Genomic DNA, 6,889 nt, shown 5'->3' on the forward strand with positions numbered 1-6,889 from the left:
CCTACAGTGCTTTGGTTTGTTATTCGAAATGCGTAATTATAAAAAGAAATGTAGCATTTTAAAATGCAAGTTACATTAAAGATACCTTTTAACTCAAAATAAAAACTGCTACAGGTTCTCAGATGTTGTCTGTGAGCTCTACTAAACCTACCCCTGTAAAAGTTCATTTTATATTTAGTCTAACAACGGGCTATGGTTTTTAAACACGTAATCCTAAAGCAGGCTTACTGAAAAATTAAGGCAGGAAGTAATTCTCTCTGCCTTCTGGCAAAAGGTGATATTTCTGAAATCCTCCTACATGAATTAAAAACATTCGGTTCAAGAAAACCAGCATTAAGAGATGTTTATACATGTTAAATGGCGCGAGGCTTTTAAACAATATTTTTGTGTGTGTACATGTTAAGTGTCGCGAGGCTTTCAAACAATTTTTTTTAAACATGTTATGTGCTGCGAGGCTTTTAAACAATATTTTTAACAAAGATTAATGGCACGAGATACTTAAACCATGTATTTCTTACTGGCTGGATGTCTATAACACTACGAAAACACGAAAATTTTTATGAAAACAGGAACTACCAATTGTGTAATTATGCCTCACAAGGAACTTACACAATTTCTGTTAAATTCTCATGATTGCGACTTAACTTTATTCCACTGTCTTCTCGTATAATATACACAAGTTTCTTGGCAAAATCATGGTATGAATTGTAATTTTTGACGTAAAATTCTGATTGTCTGGTCCATACTTTCTTTCTAGGATCACTGAACTACTCTATTAAAATTAAAGAACACAAACCGTCTTATTTAACAGAATAAGATGTAGGAAATTTATTCGATATTTCAACCGAATAGTTTTGGTAACATAGTTACCATAATCAGGGTTTATAAGTAGTGTCTTTTAACGCAAGCTAAGCCGCTATCTCTGATTATTGGAAACTACGTTACCAAAACTAGTCGGCTGAAATATCCAATGAAGATTTTATCTTCCATTGTGCCAAACAACAACAAAAAAGTTCGTTTCTGTTTTAATTATAAAAACTTTTTGATCTAATTTAACCACAGTGGTCTGGAAATATAATGACTTATCATGCTTATTAAATCATTTGATCTTGACAGAATACACGAAGTACCAATAAAGATAAAGAACGTTAGCGCAGAAAACGAAAGGTTTTAATTGGATGTGTCATATGTTTCAATGTCTTAAAACATTTAGTTTTTTAGTACACATTAAATTAGAGTCTAATGATATTGAGTAATAGAATAAACACCTATTGACCAAGAAAGAAGTTAGATTATACAACTGAAACATTAGAATTGTTATGAACCAGTGCGTCATTTTATCTACAAATACAATCGCTTTAAAGTGCAAAATAAGATACCAATATTCAACAGTAGTAGTTTTGAATGCATAATAGCCAACTTATGGTTGTAATTATGCTAATTAAAACAGTTTTACTTCCAAAGATGTGTTAATTACTTAGATTAAAATGTATTTTCGCAACTAGAGGGATTTCTTTAACGAGACATCCAAGGTCTATTCATTCGTTTTAATTATGTTTATGACCTGTGGTTCAGCCACGTGATCGAATTGCCGAGCTTTATTAGTGGTGGTCGATACCCAAGATCCCATACATTTTAGGTTTAAAAGGCGTTTTACCAACGTAGGCGACTTAAGTGTCACTTCACGTGTATCTGTGGATGACCGACCGATGATCGAATTGGTGTTGCTAGCCATTCCATAACCTAAAGGCGTTCTTAATTCGAAAAATTGGTCTATCTAGAGACAAAACTGAGTCGCACTTGAAGAATGAGTTTGTTAATTTGTTTTGGTTTTTAATCTACAACTCACGTTAACCCATGAACAGTAGACAGACAGAGAGAAACGTATTTTGGTAGACTTCACGTGCTACGTGAACAAAATAACGAATAATGATAGTTGGAAAAATGTGTGGGGAGTCAACCATTTTCTTTTAAAATTGTTGTTGTTTTGAATTAAGCACAAAGCTACTCAATGGGCTATCTGTGCTCTGCACACCACAGGTATCGAAACCCGGTTTTTAGCGTTGTAAGTCCGAAGACATACCGCTGAGCCACTGGGGGGCTTCTTTTAAAACTTTATACATCTGAGGACTGTGTTCGTGAGTGAGAGATGCGTTTGAAACTTGTATGTATATATATAAAATTTTGTGCAAAGCTATATGAGCTCTATCTGAGCTAGCCGTTCTTAATTTAGCAGAATAAGACTAGAAACAAAGCAGCGAGTCATCACTACTCACCGCCAACTCTTGGGCTACTCTTTTACCAACGAATAGTGGATTGACCGTCACATTACAACGCACCTACGGCTGAAAGGGCGAACACATTTTGATTAGACGAGGATTCGAACCCGCGACCCTTAGATTACGAGTCGAGCGCCCTAGCCACCTGGCCATGCCAGGACCCGTTTGAAACTATCTGCTCGAAAGGAATGCGACTGTGAACATATCACAATCAAGTTGTCACAGTTAACACCGAAAATAAGTGTTTCACTTAGTTTTCACTTATGAAATAAGTGCCATCTGGAAACATTAAATTCGTGTAAACAAAATGCTTTAGTCCTCACAACAATCTTTGTTATCATTAGTATCTTTCTTACGGTTATTTCTCCAAGTAAAATGTACAAGACGGCACTGCTTTTTTTATGAAAATATTTTTTCTTCATATCTTCTGTTACGTGTAAGGGAAATAACATTGCTAATTAATAATTATATCAATTACGCAAGAAAAGCTTTAAGGGAATGTTTTTATATTGAAAATTAGTCTTTAATGAGGACTACACGAACTGAATGAAAAAATAGACTCCAAATCAGCCAAACCTCTGTGTAGTATGGTGGAAAGAACAGATGCAGTTTCTAATACAAGAAGCTATAGTGCTAAACTGATGTGGTTTAATACCTTTGATTATTTCTTTGAAGTCTGCAACAAATCCGGGAAAAAGATCGACAAATTTATCTGTATGAGAGATGCAGGTTGCGTCTTTAGTCGTTGTTGCATTTCTCAAAGAAACATGTACACCTATTGCAATACGGCACTGTCTGTGTTGTAGGTATACTTTACTGTTACTATGTTGCAGAAATATATCATAATTTACGTGTTACAGAACCACGTCATTGTTTCAGTGCTGTAGATAAAGGTACCAGCTTCTATGGATCCAATTCATTCCATGTTACTTTTGACACTACCAGCCTCTAACTTTATAAATACTTGATAAGTATCACTGTATTACAGTCTTTTATATAGGTTTCATACAAATATTTACATCATTCAATTTGTGTTATATAAATGTTTTATTAATTGTTTTATATAGAAACGTTTAGACAAATCATTAGTGTTCTACATTGGTTTTATACGTTTATATCTTTCATTGTTTTATACAGATATTTATACCAGCCATTGTTTATATTATTCATTGTAATGCTGGTCCACAAAAAACTAAAAAAAAAAATATATTAATAATTAAATTAATTTTAACCCTCAGTATTTCAACTAAGATAATATAACAGGAAGAAAGAGTGAAGTTTGTTCTCAACGCTACGAAACTATAGAATTCACAAGTTGATGGTTGCCTTTATACCTTCAGTCCCTCAGGAATTAAAGTGTTCTCACTTAGTGTAATTTAGAGTGTCTAGGATTAAGTTTTATAGTGTTGATAACATTTAGATTCTTGTGGAATGCTGTAAATTTCAACCACGTGAGCCAGACACGCTCCCTGCCGAGTACAAGCCATCTTTCCATGTCTGCAGGTAATATCAAAGAAGGGATTTTGTGTAACATAAAAAGACAAATTGTTCATTCAAGTTAACGGTTCTTCGACACCAAATTTTTAGGAATTTTATTCGAAATGCGTTAAATCTGCTTACTCTGTTAATGAAAATTCATATGCGTTCAAGACCTGAGTCTTGTCACGACTTATAATTGCGAATCGGACTTCTCAACGTTAGTTTCATAAAAAAAAAACCAAAAAAACCCCAACAAGTACAGGAACAGATTAGATGTCCAACCAGATTTCAAGATCAAACTGACTTCTTTTCCTCCTGAATTGAAGTTGCTGTGTGGTGAAAATAGCATCGTCCTTCTCATTAGGTAAGTTATTTCTTAAAAGAGCATTAATAAATACACAGTTAATGTAAATATTAAATAACAATGAAGTATAATTTGTTTTATTTCTTTCTACACAGTATTACTATAAAACACCTGTATATTTTATAATCAATGATGTATTGATAGAACTAATGCTTCCAGCTTGTTATTAAGTCTTATCCATGTCTTAACGAGTTATCTAATTATAAAAATAAACATTTCTATGGCTGAAAAGTTTTGGAAAACGCTGCTTTATACCGTTCATTATGTTTTACTTACGTAAATGTATATACCATGTCTTGAAGTATATCTAGCTGTAGGCAATTAAATTATTTATATATCATTAACGGTAAAATATGAAAATGGTTTCGGTTACTATACAAGTAATAAGAAGCTAAAACCAAGAAGATTATACTGAGAAGCTACCGAGTAAGTTTATTTTATGTTCTTTAAAGCTGATGGCGATAGCACAATTGGTTTAATTCGTTTTAATAAAATAAACATGAATGTCAAAAACTCGATACAAGTGACTTACAAAGTAGGCAATCTTCTTTTACTGTAACGTTGGTACGAATGGTTTAGTGCCAGATTTAACCAAAACTCTAGAGAAATTTATAATCTATATATTTGCATATTCTGGAGGCTTACAGAGAAGTACCCAGAGAAAAGGGATAACACGAGTTAACGTGTTATTCAATTGTTTACACTATGGCACTTCATAACACCACGGTGAACAAACACACCTGTAAAACTTAAAGCTCCAAATAAACCAATGGAAACTGCTGAATAAGGTTGAGAAACCAGTTCCGAAGCTGAGATCTGTAGTACTTAAGTAGGCTTAGCGAACATCTTTAAATGGTTTAGTCTAAGCACAAGATGAGAAAAGCTCTTTGCATTTATGAAGCAAAACTGTTCCTAGTTGTTCACGACTAACCTCCACAGGTCTGTTAGCAAAGGTATTTATTTATGGACACAAAATGTCAGTCATCAGTAACATAGAATGAATCCCCCCTCAAGAATGACAACTCTTTGTTCCTCTAAAGTATCAGTTTGGAGACTAAATTATAAGAATTACTATGACAACCATAGTGTAATACATGTCAGATAAGCATTTGAACGTATCAACAATGGCGAACCCTAGAATAGCTTTACTATGTATTTACTAGATATAAGTTCCATTTAATAATAAAACTAGAATAGAGGGTCGTTTTGACATAGCAATTACTTAACATTCGAACTTTGTTGATTTCCTACATTTTACGAATAGCGAATGTTCTAAAACATCTTAAAAGCGTTCGTATGTACAATAAAACAGTTATCTTTAGAATGTTCATATATTTTGTTGATTGCTTTGGCGTTTTACGGCGCAAAGCAACTACGCTATTTGCGCCACACATCCAGTAAAAAGTTAAAATTACAGTAAAATTATTAAATTTGTAAAAATGAATCAAGGTAAAACAAAACAAAGTTTAACTTATGAATTAAAAACATAAATAACGTTAATTCCAATTTTTATATCTAGTTTACAGTAGTAAGAAAAAAACTACAGTAATATAAGTTGTAAAAGATTTTATGTAGCATAATTTTAATTATAACTTGCCAGGATGACTAACGGGTAAGTTCAAACATCAGCATTAGTCACTTGAAGTTGACCTTTCCAGTCCTGGTTTGAGTTATGTGAAGTTACGGCCATTTTCTAATTTCATATTAAACTAGTTGTACTTCAAAAAGGAATCATAAAAAAGGTGTAATTTATGAATTAAAAATTTAAATAGTGTTAAAAAGGTCAATAGCCTTTAAAAAACTAAAAATATTTGTCAGGTGGACAAATGTCACCACTGCCAATGACACTGTCCAACGTTATGGGTAAACCTTGATACAAAGCACGTCTAAAATGGTGCCGTCGTTATGACTCTCAACAAAGGCAAGACAGAAAAATGTGACTTATTGTGATCTAAGTGTCCCACAAACAACATACCGGTTCATCAGTCCCAGATAAAAGAAAACGATGAGTTAAAAGCTGTGACCAATGCTCAGTCTAGTTAGGACAACTTCCTCTTTCCGATTCTTACGAAAACACGACGCTCAAAATCCAATAGAAGGTTTTATTTGAAAAACCTTGTATTCACGTTGCTCACTCCAAGTCGACTGCCAACTGGCACAGAGCCGAGCCTTGAATACAGGACCATAGTCCATGCATGGAATAGGGACAGCAGTGACAGCACCAGAGCAGACAGATTTAGCTGTGATGTGAGCGGACTCGTTCTCACGAATACCGACGTGAACTAATATCCAGAAGAACTGGATAGAAGTAAATGTTAAAGAGAAATGGGCCAGTCAATTTTGAATATCAGCGAAAATAGAGTAAGAAATGACATGAAACGATTTCAGGGCTAGCAGAGAGCTAAATGAATCGGTATAAATAGTACAGTTCATGTACCGCATAGCTTCTATGTGATCAAGGGCAAGATAAATGGCGTAAAATTCAGCAATGAATACAGAAACTGTAGAAAAGATTCTGTGTGCAACAAGGGAATCTCGGCAAACAATGGAAGATACCACAGAGATATCCGATTTCGAACCATCTGTATAAATGGGAATGGAAGGATTATTCGAAAGATGTTCAGCAAATAGAAGTCGATACTTTAAATCAGGAGTATCTGTCTTCTTCGGATGATTCAAAGAAAGGCCACATTTGGGGATAGTAATTCACCATGGTGGGATGAGCTGACCAGTGGACACCTCTAAGTCATTCAAAGGTAGACCCAAT

The sequence above is a fragment of the Tachypleus tridentatus genome, chromosome 13 (genome assembly GCF_004210375.1).
Source record: "Tachypleus tridentatus isolate NWPU-2018 chromosome 13, ASM421037v1, whole genome shotgun sequence".
Taxonomy (NCBI): domain Eukaryota; kingdom Metazoa; phylum Arthropoda; class Merostomata; order Xiphosura; family Limulidae; genus Tachypleus; species Tachypleus tridentatus.